Source organism: Mus pahari, chromosome 5 (genome assembly GCF_900095145.1).
Source record: "Mus pahari chromosome 5, PAHARI_EIJ_v1.1, whole genome shotgun sequence".
In the NCBI taxonomy this organism is placed as follows: Eukaryota; Metazoa; Chordata; class Mammalia; order Rodentia; family Muridae; genus Mus; species Mus pahari.
The window spans coordinates 112390523-112407890 of NC_034594.1; the positions used below are offsets into that span (position 1 = coordinate 112390523).

Consider the following 17368-nt stretch of genomic DNA (forward strand, 5'->3'; position numbering starts at 1 on the left):
AGACCTGGGAGACCGCTTCTGGGTAGACCCCAAGCCTTAGTACTGCTCTCGGGCGCACTCCCCTCCTCGGGTGAGGAAAGGCGCTGGATGCCCGATAAAACCAAATTTAAACAATATATTTCCACTAATTCAGCCCTCCAGAAGATACCAGAACAAAATATCCAACACACAGATGGAAATAACACCCAAGAAAATACAAAAAATTAAACATTTCACAGCAAACCGAAAAGAAGAGGAATACACACATATAATAGTATCTCGAACAACAAGCACAATAAGAACTAACAAAACACTGGTCTTTAATATCTTTCAACAACAATGGCCTCAATTCCCTAATTAAAAAACATAGATAAACAGACTGGAGATGTAAATAGGACCCAGCATTTTGCTGTGTACAAGAAACACACCTCAGTACAAAGACAGACACTACCTCAGAGTAAAAGGCTGGAAAAGAGTTTTCAAAGCAAATGGTCCCAAGAAACAAGCTGGAGTAGTCATTCTAATATCCAATAAAATAGACTTTCAACCAGAAAGTATCAAAATAGATGGGGAAGGACACTTCATACTCATCAAGGGAAAGCTCCACCAAGATGAAGTCTCAATTCTGAACATTCATGCCCCAGATGCAAGGGCACTCATGTTCATAAAAGAAACTTTACTAAAGCTGAAACTCACACAATAACAGTAGGAGACTGCAACATCCCACTTTCACCAATGAACAGGTCAATGAAACAGAAACTAAACAGAGACACAGTGAAACTACCGGAAGTTATGGACTAAATGGAATTAACAGATATATAGAGTGAATATCTCATCCTAAAACAAAGGATATACCTTCTTCTCATCACCTTATGGTACCTTCTCCAAAACTGACCAAATAATTGGATACAAAATAAGCCTCAATACATAGTTACAAGAAGAATGAAATAATCTCATGGATAATATCAGATCACAAAGGACTAAGGCTAGATCTCAATAACAACAAAAGCAACAGAAAGCTCACATACTCATAGATACTGAATAATTCTCAATGATAAGTTGGTCAGGGAATAACTAAAGAAAGAAATTAAAGATTTTCTAGAATTCAATAAAAATGAAAGCACAACGTACTCAACCTTATAGGACACGATAAAAGCAGTGCTAAAAGGAAAATTCATAGTACTAAGTACCTTCACAAACGAATGGCAGAGATCCTAGAAACTTAATAACACATCTGAAAGCTCTTAGAACAAAAAGAAGCAAACACACGGAAGAGGAGTAGATGGCAGAATAATCAAACTCCAACACTCCTTCACATTAAAGGTATTGGAGAAATATATACAGGGTATATACCTAAGCACAATTAAAGCAATATACAGCAAGCCAATAGCCAACATCAAATTAAGTGGAGAAAACTTAATCCATTCTCCCTAAATACATGAACAACTCTTTCCCTATCTATTCTATGTAGTACTTGAAGTTCTAGCGAGAGCAATTAGACAATAAATGGAGATCAAGGGGGATACAAACTGGAAAGGAGGAAGTCAAGGTATCACTATTTGCGGATGATGTGATACTAGACATAAGCAACCCCAAAAATTCTATCAGAGAACTTCTACAGCTGATAAACAAGTTCAACAAAGTGTCTTGATATAAAATTAACTCAAACAAGTCAGTAGCCGTCCGTTATACAAATAACAAATGGGCTTAGAAAGAAATTATGGAAACAATACCCTTCACAATAGTCACAAATTATATAAAACATTTTGGTGTAACTCTAACCAAGCAAGTGAAAGATCTGTATCACAAGAACTCCATGTCCCTGAAGAAAGAAATCGAAGAAGACCTTAGAAGTTGAAAAGATCTCCCATGCTCATGGGTTAGTAAGATTAACATAGTAAAAATAGCCATCTTCCCAAAAGCAATCTACAGATTCAATGCACTCTAACACAATTCTTCACAGACATGGAACGAGCTATTCTCAACTTCATATGGAAAAACAAAAAACAAGATAATGCAAACAATTCTCTGGGGGGAAATCACCATCCCTGACCTCAAGCTGTCTTACAGAGCAATAGTGACAAAAAATGCATGGCACTGGTAAAAAGAGAGACAGGTTGATCAGTGGAATAGAATTGAAGACCCAGAAATAATCCCACACACCTGTAGACACCTGAACTTTGACAAAGAAACCAAAACCATACAGTGGAAAAATGAAAGCAAGCATCTTTGCAAATGGTCTAACTGGCACTCTCCATGTATAAGAATGCAAATTTATCCATATTTGTTGAAAGCTCAAGTCCAAGTGGATCAAGACAAATGGATGGAACTAGAGAACATCATCCTGAGTAAGGTAACCTAGACCCAATAGGACATGCATGACAGGAGCCTAGCATGGCTATCCTCTAAGAGACTCTATCAGCAGCTGACTGAGACAGATGTAGATACCTACAGCCAACCACTGGACCTTGGTTGGGGATCCCTATGGAAGAGTTAGGGAAAGGACTAAAGGAGCTGACGTGGTTTACAACCCCATAGGAGGACCAACAGCATCAACCATCCTGAACCCCTGGGAGATCCCAGAGACTGAGCCACCAACCAAAAGCATACGTGGGTTGATTTGTGCCCTCCTGCACTTATATAGCAGAATACTGCTTTGTCTTTACTCAGTGGGAGAGGATGCATTTAATTCTGTAGAAATGTGATGCCCCAGGGAAGGGGGATGTTGGTGGGGATGAGGTTGGGTGGGTGGGGGAATGTGGGAGCACCTCAGAAGCAAAGGGAAGGGGGAGAAGAACTTAGCAAGGGGGAAGAGGAATGGGCAACATTTTGAATGTAAATAAAGAAAATAATTTAATAAGAAGAAAAGAAGCAGGCAAGTTATCATGGGATAAATGATGCCAGTTGTGGCACTTTAGGCAGCTATAGTCTTGCATTAATGCTTTAGGAGTATTTACAAACCCTACCTAAACACATCCTTCTATCCCTCCAAAACCATTTACCCAGAATCTTTTAGTACTTCTGTAATGCTGCCCCTTGTACATCATGCCCCATGTATGTTCCTCCTTACCTCTCAAAGAATGAATCAAGTCTTGCAGACCAATTACTGGGCTTTCTTAAATATTATGCTACAGAACTTGACTAGAACACTCAGTGATTTCAGTTCATAAAGCCAAAGCCATACCAAGGCCTGATGACATGGAATGGAGAAATAAATATGTCTGTGTTGAAGAACATTTTGATGGAACTAATACCACCAGAACTGCGCATGAAAAGCATAGGTTTGATATGATCAAAGATCAATTTTCAAAGTCATGGCACAGATTGAAAAACAAGAGAGAGATCTGATAAATACTCTAACTTTGAGAGTTACTACCCTGAAAAAATGACTGGTCTCTAATTCTTAAATTCTTCTGAGAAATAAAAACAATATCTACATCAGAATTCATTTTGTTTATTTCCATCTTCTGAGAAATAAAAAACAATAGCTACATCATAATTCATTTTATCTCCATCATGGTTTATTTTTAATGTTCTTGTTTTCAGGATTTTCAGTAAACCATATTCATATAAATTTTGCATAATTTATTATGACATTTTTAATAAACTGTGATTTTAAAATGTATTTTTAAATGTTTACATTGATGATTAGAATTATCATGGCATGACTTTTTAGCATAAAATATATTTTGAGAAATTACCTGAACGAATAAGGTTTTGATATATTGTCAAGTACTTCTACCGCATGTTTATACTAAAGAACTGTATGGAATTTTGAAAGGCATCTAAGTATATGTATTTAGTGTAAGCGACAGTAGACAGTAGTCTAGCTCAGTTCTAGTCATGTAAAGATTCAAGCTAGTTATTCAGTTACTTGAAGCAAATGAAATCTTTGATTCAGTGAAATCACTGTGGCGTCTTGAAATACTGAACAATTGCCTTCAGTTTTCACTCGACTGCCTGGGACAGATTGTCTGAAGTGTGTCTAAATTAGTGTGTTGATTGGCACGTCACACCTAGCTTTGATAGACTCTGGAGATTGCTCTAGATTTTGTGTTGAAACAATACATGTTGCACTGTTGTAATGGGAACAATAACAGCAGTTAGTGACTTGTTTGTGAACTGCTTGAAAGTCTCCAACTTAGATGCTTTGGGGAAAAGTGATGTTTCCTGTGGCTTCTGACAGCACAGTGAACTGTGCACTGTGGCTTCACCTCTGTTTCCCTGATTTTATTTTCCTCATGACAGAAAACAGTAGAAAACTGAAACATCAAAGATAAAATTATATCCTATTTGTAGAATCAGATTTCTGTGGATTATAATCGAAACTGCACCTTTTAGGCAGTAAGCCACTCCAGTGTTTTAGAAAAGACAATAAAGTTATAAATAAAAGTTTAACGTTTACACAAAAATCTTTTTTAGTATTTCTTTCTACATGAAAGCAGTAGTTCAGATACAATCTATGCTGTTTATTAAGATTGTTTTTAGCTTGTGTAAATTCTTGTAAATCGGTCAGTACCTGTAAATTTTAATATAAAAAGTAATCTTGAAGGCAATTTTAACATTTTCAAAGATTTCAAACTTATTGTAGGCCTACAGTGGTACAGTTTGTACCATTAAACTATTTTTTGCAGACCAATTAAAAACAACTAAAACTTTCTCTTTGTTTGACTTACGAATGGTGCACATTTTCTGTTTGTTTGCTGCCAAATGGAAGAAAGTTTGTGTCTGGGAAAACAGCTTACATGAGGTTAACTACAGAAGTGGGCATTGACATTTTTCATTCAACACGTGAGCTTCTGAAAGAAGACATTAATTTGTCTGGCACTAGGAGGAAATGGTGATCAAAACTAGGCAGGTTTCATGCCCTACCTTATTAGAGTGGAAAATACAGTCACTAATTATTCATCATTACACAGGAAGCCCTTGATGTTCTGATTGATGAACCAGATCTTGTTCTGGGCCTGTAGAAGTGGCTCTAGTTTGTATAAACATTTTTGCATATAGCTTCTTGCTGCACTAATTTAGATTCGGTATGTTATCTGTCTCTGAGTTGCTTCATGCAGGTTCTCACCTGCTTTGCACAGAGAAACATCAGCTACTGTTAAGTCTCCAAACTTATATTTGTTGCTGCATTCTTGACAATCCATTGGCTGCCTTGGAACCAATCCAGCAGACAATCAAAATCTTCATTCATCCTTTCTTTAAACTTGCTTCGATTTTCAATCTTATCTATAAATGTACCAGCGTACTCACAGTAACTCTTTCCGGAAGAGCTTGCATTTTATTTCTCCTTTTCTTTTACAACTTTATTCAGTGGATGAAGAAATCCTTTCTCTCTGCCTCAGACACCTGTTTACTCTGTTCCCCTTTCAGCTGGAATGCATGAGACGGAGCCCTCGCACTGTTGAAAGAGCTCTATAGCTGATCTCCAAGCTTCCATCTTACCTCCTTTCCAGTTACATTCTAGGGAGAAATTCAACTTCTATCAATATAAACCAGATTGTATTAAACCTTGTTTAAAATACATCAATATTTTCCACATTTTAGTTGAATAAAATTCAGCCTCTGGGTACATTACTCAACCCATTTCACTCTGTCTCCCACCTTCCCCACACTGTAGACATGCCGGCCTTTTCCTCTTTCCTACTCATTTCACACTGACCACCCTGGAGCATTCTTTATCCACAACTTAACTTCCGCATAGAGCTTCCCTGATCCTCATGGCATATCCCACGTGAAAACATATCCCTCCCTGCTGCTCCCCACCTCAGAACTTTGTTAATTTCTTCCAGTCCCGGTGATGTGTCCCTTTGTGTTCATACATCGCTACCCCTCTCACTATAAACCTGACTTGTTGGTAGTAGACTGTGATGTCTAATCATGGGTTAGGAGGTGAGGATCAAAGTAGAAGCTGTCAGGATGGGGAAGCTTGTGCTTGACCTGTGGGCAAAGCGTACTGACAGAAGCAATGTTGATCCATGACTGAATTAATGTTCACAATTACAGATTTAATAAACATTATCACCAATGAGCAAAAAAATTTTACAGGAGAACAAAACAGGAACTCCTTTTACATCTTTATTTTATTTTTTTTTTTAAAAAAAGCGCATTCTTGAATTCTTGCATTTTAACATTTAAAAGCTTCTGAAGTGGGTGAAGAGATAAGCATTGGTTTAAAGCACTGGCAAAAGACCAGTCTTTCTTGCAAACGACCTGGGTCCAGTTGCCAGAACCCCAGTGACAGCTTGTCTTAGTCAGGGTTTCTATTCCTGCACAAACATCATGACCAAGAAGCAAGTTGGGGAGGAAAGGGTTTATTTGGCTTACATTTCCATACTGCTGTTGATCACCAAAGGATGCAGGACTGGAACTCAAGCAGGTCAGAAAGCAGGAGCTGATGCAGAGGCCATGGAGGGATATTCTTTACTGGCTTGCTTCCCCTGGCTTGCTCAGCCTGCTTTCTTATAGAACCCAAGACTACCAGCCCAGAGATGGTCCCACCCACAAGGGGCCTCTCCCCCTTGATCACTAATTGAGGAAATGCCCCACAGCTGGATCTCATGGGGGCATTTCCCCAACTGAAGCTCCTTTCTCTGTGATAACTCCGGCTGTGTCAAATTGACACAAAGCTAGCCAGTACACAGCTCACAACTGTCCGCAACTCCAATTCAAGGGGATACAACACTCTCTTCATGCCCCTGTAGGGCCTGCAAACAACTCAAAACAAACAAAAATAAAGAAGTAAATGTTTCAAAAAGAAATATTTTAAAAACCTACCTTCCTACTAAACAAGATAATTCCACTCTCCTGGTTTTGTGTTTAACAAATATACTAAGAAAAAAATCAATATTCTGAGGCCCAAAGAGATGGTGCAGAGAGCAAGAGCATTGGACAGTATTCTAGAGGGCCACGGTTAAATTCCAAACACCCATGTGGTAGCTCACAACCATGGTAACTCCAGCTCCAGGGATCTGACACCTTTATCTGGCTTCTGATTCATCAGGCCCACACAATGCACAGAAATACATGTATACAAAACACCCATACACATAAATTACATTCAATAAAAAATAAATCTATCCAATGCCAAGCCTTATAATAGAGAAGATGTTGCCGCTCTAGTGGTCTTTCCAGCTCTGGACAGTATAACTCTAAATCTTAGATATATCTACTTTCTACTCTGCACATCTTTAACATGGGATCAAAGAAAGATTGGGTCTGGTGCTCCACAGAATTAAACACTAGTTCTAAAAATGACTTACTCCCTGTCATTCTGAACTAGTGACAACAGGTTACTTGGTTAAGTACTAAATTTATTGATTAGCTGAACAGGCATTCAATGAGCAGGGAAGACTAAGCAGAACAGGGCATAGACTTAACACTGCAAAACATGTACTTGACTTCCAATCCCAATACAAAGGAGAAAGGGAGATGCCAACGGAGGAGAGAGATTTCCCCAGCACCCTCTCCTTTCTGCAAATTTGACAAAGGCCTTGCACAAAGGGAGGGGTGAGGTGACAGAGTGAAGACAGACACTTGGTTGAAGTGTAAAGCTGTGGGGTGGAAGAACACAGCCCTTGTGGTAATGACTCTGTGCTATGGGATGTAAACAGGAGCTCTTTTCTGATCAGTGTGAACACACTGCTGACTATGAGATGTACCTTTACTTAGCAATGTTCACATATGCTGTATAAGGCAAGGAACGCTCTTAAATGGATGAGATTCAGTGGCACAGCAGAGAGGATATGCAGGAAAGCAACACAGTTGTTCTAGGTTTGCTCAGAGTAAAAGCTCCTTCCAAATGCTAGGAGCAAAGTTCCGAAGGACAGTCATACTGATGCTCCTGATTGTAAAGTCTTTCCAATGTCACTTCCTAAACATCTCTTGAGTTTATCTGTCTCTGCCTGCATATATCAGGTCTGACTGTGTTTCTCAAATTTCTTCTTCTTCTTTTTTTTTAATGAGCATTGGTGTTTTGCCTACATATATGTTTGTGTGGAGGTGTAAGGTCTGCTGGAGCTGGAGTTATAAACAGCTGCCGTGTGAATAGTGGGAGTTAAACTAGGGTCCTCTGGAAAACAGCAAGTACTTTTAACCACTGAGCCATCTCTGTAGCCTGTTTCTCACATCTCTTAGATAATACAAAACGGCTCCCTAGCAAGCTTGCCTATGCTTGATTTAGCCATCTTTAATTATTCTCACATTGCAATGTAATCTCCAGGACTTTCTATTAAAATCACCCTCTGTGACTGACTCTCCCCCAGTACTTACCTTCCCACTGGATTCAGCATCTCTGTTTCCCCTCCTTAGGAGGCTCCCACTCTCACAATCCCTGTGATCTTTTATCCCAGTCTCAGAGACATTCTATCTATTCCTTATCCCTGAAGGACACACATCACTTTGCCACATGGTCTGCTGACAGTAACAACAAACACTGTCAGATGCCAGGATGAGTCTCCCTCCACCTTGCTGTAGGTAGCCTTCAATGACACCGCCATTCAGTCCAGGCACTAAGTCATCTTTCATCTTAGAGTAACTGTTTTTATCATTCCCAATCCATATTTTAGAGAGCACAGGCTAACCCAATCCTACCTCTAAAATGTCTATCAAGTTCACCTGCTTCTTCCCATTTCCACTGTCAACAGGTCTAGCCAACATTGCTCCTCTGCTGGGCTCTCTATGTGTTCACCCTTGCCCTGGTCTCTATGATTCCCAACAGTGGGCAATTGAAAGTTTCTCCATTTGCCCAAGAATTTCATAAATTCATTGTTTTTAATAGCTGAGTAGTACTCCATGTGTAAATGTACCACATTTTCTGTAGCCATTCCTCTGTTGAGGGACATCTGGGTTCTTTCCAGAATCTATTATTATAAATAGGGCTGCTATGAACATAGTGGAGCTTGTGTCCTTATTACATGTTGGAACATCTTCTGGGAATACTCCCAGGAGAGGAATTGCTGGATCTACTGGTAGTACTTTGTCCACTTTTCTGAGGAACCACCAGACTGATTTCCAGAGTGGTTGTACAACCTTGCAATCCCACCAGCAATGGAGGAGTGTTCCCCTTTCCCCACATCCTCGTCAGCATCTGCTGTCCCCTGAAATTTTGATCCTAGCCATTCTGACTGGTGTGAGGTGGAATCTCAGGGTTGTTCAGAAGTGGATGCTCACAGAATGTGTGGAACACAGGACCCCCAATGGAGGAGCTAGAGAAAGTACCCAAGGAGCTGAAGTGGTCTGCAACCCTATAGGTGGAACAACAATATGAACTAATCAGTAGCCCCAGAGCTTGTGTCTCTAGCTGCATATGTAGCAGAAGATGGCCTAGTTGGCCATCACTGGGAAGAGAGGCCCCTTGGTCTAGCAAACTCTATATGCCCCAGTACAGGGAAATGCCAGGTCCAAGAAGTGGGAGTGAGTGGGTAGGGGAGCAGGGCGGGGGGGGGGGTATAGGGGACTTTTGGGATAGCATTTGAAATGTGAATGAGGGAAGTATCTAAGAAAAAAAAAAGAAAGCTTCTAAAATGTAGGTAACTCTGCTGTTTCCTGGCATTATGTTTGTTTAGATTTGGCCTTGAAAGTAGAATAAAACTGAACTCTTTATTAGAACCCAAAGGATCATGCAAGCTCCACCCCCACCCTGGTGTTGCCTATGGTGCTACATGGGTTTTGACTGTAATTTCTGTGTGTCCATCTTGAGTTCACCCTGACCTGATTCCATTTGCTGAATTCAGACACATCTCTGTACTCCCTACTTTGTGCAACCAGGCCTTGTTTCATGAAGTCGTTCCTTGACCCTTGATACTGAAGGAAATCCTTAACCCCCACTCTCTGCTTTGTCTCAACTCCTGTTTTTCTTACCATTTTTCAGTACATGACACTTTTTAGCCCATGTATTTGCTCACTTTTCATCTGATATCCCTTGAATATATTCCCCAAGTTTATTCTCCTTTGGATATATGATACAGTAAAAAGATACTTTGTTTTCTTAACACAATTTCCTCAAAGGAAGAAGTATGCATTATTTTACAGCATTAGAGCTTGGATTTTATGAAATGTTATGTCAAGAGTCTAGCAAAGTGTTTTTAATGTGGAAGTGTCTTAAAACATGCTATAGTCTCAGAGACTATAGTCTGTAATCTACATCTCTTTAAGTCAAAGTCACGAGGGCATCTTAATTATTCTTCTTCCTTGTTCTTTTCTTCCTCTTCCTCCTCTTCTTCTTCAGTTTCTCTGGTTTTACAACAGGTCATGACAGAGAGGCAATGTTTCTGAGATCCAAACCATTCACAAGTTCTCTCTCTTGGCCAGAGACATTGGTTCTACAGTTGAAACATAAGCCAGTCACCATAAATTAATGGCTTGCTTAGTATTTCCAAGAAAGAGACTTTTTCCAACCATCCCCTTTTTCTGAACTAAAAATTGCAAAGCTGGGAGTTGAATTTTGGGGTTTCTCTGGCTACCACATACATTCTTAGTGTAAAACTAAAACATGCTAAATCCAAGACAAGAAGTATGAAAAATTATGGTACTTTGTATATACACACATGTAGTTGTATATAGTGATGTTCTGAAATAATTTGTTTTTAAGAAACAAGTTGTCTGTTTTCTTGACTTAGAGCAGCACAGATTTTGTGATAGCAACAATATGTCGAGGAAAACTTTCTCCCTCTGGAGGATTCATGTATTTACTCTTTGAGGGATGTTTCTGCCATTGGTCATAGGATCTCAGGGCACAAAAACTAAGACAGGAGAAATCCCACACTTACCAGCATCTCATGTTCTAGAAGGGAAAACAGACTTGTAAGCACACAGTTAAAGGGTAGTGTGACTGGAGTGTCATGGTGACTGGACTGTTCTAGCTTGAAGGAGGAAGTGATCAGGGAATGCTTGCTGGAGTAGGGTGAGTGAGTAGACAGAACAGGAAAGGGAGGGGGGCAGCAATTATGATCCAAGTGTAGGGGGTCGGGGCAGGTTAAGGAAAAGGCCACCTAGGAAGCAGAAGCAAAGATAAAGATCCTGACTGACTCATGTCCAGTGACACGGTAGTGGGAGGGGACGGTGGAAAACCTCTCAGGCTGTCCCGGAACATCCAGTGAGAAAGGGTAGCTGCGGATGAAGGAAAAGAACTTCTGAGTTTCCCTTAATCCCAGATTCTCACATTTTTATGTCTTATAATTGTTTCCTATTTTCTCTGCTACCAATGTGTTTCTATCCTCTATAAAAAAAGATAACTATATAGCTTGGTGACTTTTCATCAAGAAATAGTATTTTCTCTCCTTTGCTTTCATATTGTGATGTTTTAAGAATCTCTCTCTCTCTGTCTCTCTCTGTCTCTCTCTGTCTCTGTCTCTGTCTCTCTCTCTGTCTCTCTTTCCCTCCCTCCTTCCCTCCCTCCATCTCCCTCTCCCTTTCCTTCTCTCCCCACTCTCCTTCTCTGTTCCCTTCCTCTCCCTTCCCCAAGCCCTTACTCTCCCGATCTATACCAGCTCTCTTTTTCTCTGCCTTTTGTGCCTGCACCCAGAATGTGTGTAGTGCCACAATATCCCAAGAGAGAGCGGGAATCGGAGCCGAGATGTGTTGGAGCTGCTGGAAAGCAAAGATAAGGAAAGAATTCTTACGCCTAAAACTCATGCATTTTTTAAAGGCCAGCTCCCACCACAGAGCTCTGTCCATGTGGTCTCCCATCCAATGATGCATGGTGAAGACTGAGAAATCTTGGCCTAGAAGATGTAAAGCAGTTGGTGGAGGGCTCATTGTAGCTCTCCGCAAACTTCTCTCTGCCTTCTGATGTGGGCGGAAATGCTCTCAGCTTGCCGCGCTCCCCTGGCTTCAGCCTCTAGCTGGGTGGTGCAGCTGCAAAGCATGTGCTGTGAACCCTGGAAGCTCACAATGAGAGGCACGGAACCACAGCTGTGGCAGGAGCCGAGGGACATGGGAGACCAGAAACTTGGTGGCCTTAGCAGTAGGAACACGGGATCTTCTGGGTTACTAGAGAGAGCCTTTCTGACCCCCAATGCAATGGACCTTGGAGCCCCCGGTTCAGAGATGTTTATGTGCAGAGTCTCAGATGAAGTCAATAGCTTCCTCCCTGTTGCAGACTGGGGTGAGAAGAACCCACGCTCACAGGAAGCCAGCGGTTCCCTTTTAACAATGCCTGCCCCCAGCTCAGCCTTCTTACCCGCCTGCCTTCATAGCTCTTTGTACTAAACAGGGAAGCTAAACTGCTCTCTGCATCCCATCCCTTGTCTGCTCTTCCTCCTGGGAACCTGGAGGAGGTAGGGTTCCTGGAGTAGGAAGGAGCAGACTGAGTTGCATAGCACCCAGTGAAGTTGAATTTCAAATTTACAGATGTATGGGTTTTGTCCAGCGCCTGGGTTAGAGTTCCCCTGGGCGTTGTGTGGTGGAAGTGAGTTGCAGAAGTGTAATTCCTTCCGCATGACAACATCTCAAAGTTCACATGCATATTACAAGCACATTAGGGCCAGCAGCTCTTCCGGTACAGGGAAGGCCTCCTCTAGTACCCCGACTCACACGTATGTCATACAAGCCTACCTCCTGTCCCTGATTCATCATTCCAACTCCATATAGGAGAGATTGGATATGCTCAGGGTGATACTGTCATAGACCCATCTCCATTCAGGACCATCTTCATTTAAATGTAGAAGGTGGGATTTGGGAACACCAGGAATGGGTTGAAAATCTGCACTGTTCCTGAAGATACGTGAGAAAAGAAAGAGCTTTAACCTCATTAGAGGAGGTTAATTATTTCTGTTATATCAGGAAATGATTTGAAAGGAAAAATGCTGCACACTACATGTTCATCCTGCCCACCAGGCTAACACAAGCTACCCTGTTAGTTACACCTTGGTGTCACTGCTGATCCATGACTGAGCTACACAAAGCCCAGTCAACAAAAACCCAGTCGAATGGCTGAAAAGACAGGTCAGCAATTATAAGGAGCATGTACTGCTCTTGGAGAAAACCTGGGGTTCAGTTTCCAGCAGTCACACGGCAACTCAGAACTACTTGTAAAACTGATGATGCCCTCTTCTGACCTCAGCAGGCAGCAGGCATGCTCCTGATGCATTTACATAAATGCAGACACAATACTCATGAAATAAACATAAATAAATCTTAAAAAAAAAAAAAAAAAAAAAAAGACCACATTTGCTTGGCTATGAGATAGTACTGCTCGGGTTAGTAGTCCCTGATGGTGGCTATAAAAAGCTGAGTGGAAATCTGCTTTCATGAAAGAACTCACTTGGACCTATAGTTCCTTGATGTTGTCTCAAACCCTGGATAATTGGCTGTAGGACCTATTTAACATATCAAACTGAAGCTGGCAGCCATGATCCCAGCATCCCTCTGTCCCTACCTGTTGGAGAGTATAGCACACCCCCAACCTCATTCTAAACTTCTCCAGTCCAGAGGCTGGGCTGCCCTACTTCAGTTGCCCTTCCTTATACAATGCAACCGTTTTGGCGGTGCCTCTTTCGTGGTCAGTCTCTCAGCCCAGGCTGCCCTTCTTGGTCAATGCTTCTCTCTCCTGATCTTCTCTGAGTCTTCACATGGCTCAGGGTGCTGTGGGCTCTGGACGCTCAGCTGTGTCTGCCCCTGGCTATGCTCGCCTAGTTATCTGCGATAGACATTTTCCTCCACCATCCCTACGGGCAGCCATGCCATTTCCTTTTTAGTTTTTGTTTTCATTTACTCCTGGAATATATGGAGAGAAATAGGGTTTTTTTTTAGTTTGAAGTTCGCAAATAGTGGCATACTTTCAAGAGTATAGGAACAACAACGGCAGCAAAGTAAAGATTAAACATGGAATCTAAAGTGTAAAGAAAATGTTTTGTTTTGTTTTGTTTTGTTTTGTTTTGTTTTGTTGTTTTTCGAAACAGGGTTTCTCTGTGTAGCCCTGCTGTCCTGGAACTCACTCTGTAGACCAGGCTGGCCTCAGACTCAGAAATCTGCCTGTCTGTGCCGACCAAGTGCTGGGATTAAAGGCGTGTGCCCACCTCTGCCGGGCTGTAGAGAGAATCTGTACTGTGTGGGAGAGAATCTTATGTACTCTGTGGAAGCATCACCTGTCAATAAAAACAACAACAAAAACAAAAAAAACAAAAAAAAAAACAAAAAAAAAAAAACAAACCAAAAACCTATGGCCAATGAGCTGAGGCAAGATTAGAAGGTGGGACATCTGGGAAAGAAAGATAGGATTCTGGGAAATAATTTCAGGGATTTGCCATGAATACTTATGGAGCCAGATTCTTGAGCCAGAGGAGAGGTGACCAACCATGTGTGATGATTTAGAATAGAATAAATACGTAATTAAGTTATGGGCTAACAGGAATAAGCCAAGGCTTTTGGCATAGGCATTTACTCATGAAATATTAAGTCTTAGAGTTGTTATTTCTGGGAACAAAGGGGCTGGCTGGGTGGAAAAGCCTGTAGATACACAAATGTAATATAAGGACTATAGGAATTTGTATCAAAAGAATTAAGCTGCACAACAGTAGTTAAAAGTATTTTTCCCAGGTTTTTGCAAGTTGGCCTTCTGAATAAGTCATCCACATGTTAAACAACACTGAGTAATTGGTGGGATTTATTTTAGGTATGTGCCACATGTTTTATCTGAAATGCTTGGTCCTGAAGAGTTTTAGATTTCCTGGAGCTTGAGTTATTTGTCTCTATATAATGGGGTTGTGACCCGGAAGATAAGACTCATATCTAAAAATGAGATCCATTTGTGTTTCCTTCCTTTTACACAGAGACTGGGTGATTGGGTGCAGTATTCTAGGAACTCTGTTTGGCAATGGCTCATCACTCAAGTCAGGTCTGGACTGTTCCATTTGTAGAATCATATCAACACTCATAAAAGTTTAGATTTTTGAACATTCCAAACCTCGAACTTTCAGATGCTCAACTTGGAATCATATGAATACAGAAGAATAGAGGGAGAAAACTTTGGGGATAAAGTGATAATCTTTGTCAAGACTACAGTCAAAATATTTGGTAAAAAAAAACAACTTAAATGGAGGAAGAGTTGATCTTGCTTATAGTTTCAGAGGATCCAGTTCAACATGGAAGGGACAAAATGGCACAAAAAGCCATGAGGTAGAGAAAGATGGTATTGCCTAGTTTCTTCCTCTCTCCTTTTCAAATGTCCCAAGTCCATGCAACTTAAATCACCCACATTTAGAGTTAAATATAGAAAGTACTTTATTATTAACTTGAATCCTGTACAGTTTGAAAAACTCATAAACTCGATGTTGACCAGAAAGACAGCAAACATGAGTGATAATTTCTCAAGGCAAATGCAAAGACACTGGCTACTGAGCAGTTCCAGTAGTGGTTGAAGGTTGAAAAACACATTCAAGCTTGAATTCAATTTCCCAGTAAAGGCACTTTTATTCCCCACAGCTTGTGAATTTTCCATCCCTTTCTGTTTCTGTGTCTCCCCCACAGCCCTTCCATCATGTGCAATATCTTACCTACAGCTTCAGTTCAACCTCGAGTTCAGGTTGGCTCAATCACAGAAATGACTACTGGAATGGTGCTACTACAGTCTGAAAGTGATAAGGGCTGTGTCCAAGCATGTCTACTGACAGCCCCTGCAGTGTAGACCCTGTGATGTAGGCAGTCTCTGATGTAAAATGATGGTAGTCCTTTACATAGACTTCTACATCCTCATGTGTGCCCATCAGCAGCCCCAATGCATTCATCTATAGATTTTGGTAGCCATGATAGTATCACACATCAGAGCAAGAAATAGGGAGATCAAGGATGGTAAGCAGTAAAACATGAAGAGAAATTCAATTCTACACATGTGATATCACTCTTTATTCACAAGAGGCTACAAGAACTGTTTGGGAGCTTAGAGTTCACAGATAGTGGATTAAGAAACTAAACCAACTCTTTCTGGATATTGATAAGACATTTTACATGTATTGTACCAATTTTGTTCAAACACTAGCTACCTGGAAATTATTTATGGCCAGTCCAAAACATTCATGATCAGACTACAAAATGGTCATGATTTCCAAAATACTAATAGTACCTGCTATAACATATGACATTGAAATAAGCATCAAGTATAATAAATTATGTAAAATATTAATTGATTGATGCACAAATGCTTAAGTTGCAAGTTCATATTAATAGCTATTATATGTCAATTTATTATAATATTCTTAAATAATTATTCAGCAAAAATATACACTACTCACTAATATTGAAGATGATTAAGATAAATATTGAGAGAGACATAAAACATCAATAATAATAAAACAAACACTGTGTCAATGCCTTTGCGTCTCTAGTTCTCTATACATTAGCTTTTCTCCCCTAGAGATTCATAAATCTTCTACATAATTATTTCCTTGGAGAAAAGTGTAAAACTCTCCCACTGTAGAGCTGTGAACCTGGGTTTCAAAGCAACCAGTATAAGTTATGGCTGTGATTTTGTTCATGCTCACATTGATGTGGCTTTATTATGGTTTGCATAAATAATCTCCCCTCAGGCTCATGTGTCTGAGCACTTGGTCACCAGCTGGTGGTGTTGATCTAAGAGCGGGTGGAGCTTTGGGGAACATAGCCATGTTACTTACTCTCTCATTGCTATAACAGAATACCTGATGCAAACAATTTAAATGAAAACAGATTGTATCTGTCTATAGAATTTGGGGATATACTTCAGGGAAGCATGCATGCATGCATGAGCACTGGTAATCTATTTTAGTCCCTACATGTGCCAAAATAGGTTTTTATTTCAAAAAACTTCATGGCCTTCCAAAACAGCACCCTTAGCTAGAGACCATATATTCAAAGCATACATTCATTGTTCACATGCTATTCAAACCATATATTTCTTGTTAATATATGAGTTCCCTGGCATGTAGAACTTGCTAGAATAGGTGGTTATAGTGTCTGGTTCCATCTTGAGCTCTGAGTTCTCTCTATTGAGAGGAGAGAAAGCCAGAGGGCAGGTTCCAGCAGCCATCCTTCCCCCACCACAAGAGCCAGAAGCCAGAAGAAATCCTCTCGTAACATGTTGCCTCTGTAATATTAGTTATAAATTTTAGTTAAAGAAATAACTAAAACAGGCTGTTGTCTTCTGGAATGGAAGGCAGAATTTGAAAATAAGCAAAATGATCTGGACTGAGTGGCACATGCTTATAACAGCTCCATAGTAAATCAAGCTAAAGGGTCATGAGTTCAAGGCCAGCTCAAATTGGACAGAGCTTCATATGAAAATAAGATCAGTAGGTTTAGGAAAAAGGAGAAATTGATTGATTGATTGATTGATTGATTGATTGATTGATTGATGCTATTTTCATATTTTTAGTTTCTCTTTAAAAACTAGAAGCCCACATTCTTAGCACGA

General features: G+C 40.4%; 1 pseudogene; it reads left to right on the top strand.

Moving 5' to 3' along the window:
* Positions 1-3368, top strand: part of LOC110322011 — a 3873-nt pseudogene extending 505 nt beyond the window's left edge.
* Positions 3369-17368: the final 14000 nt, after the last annotated feature.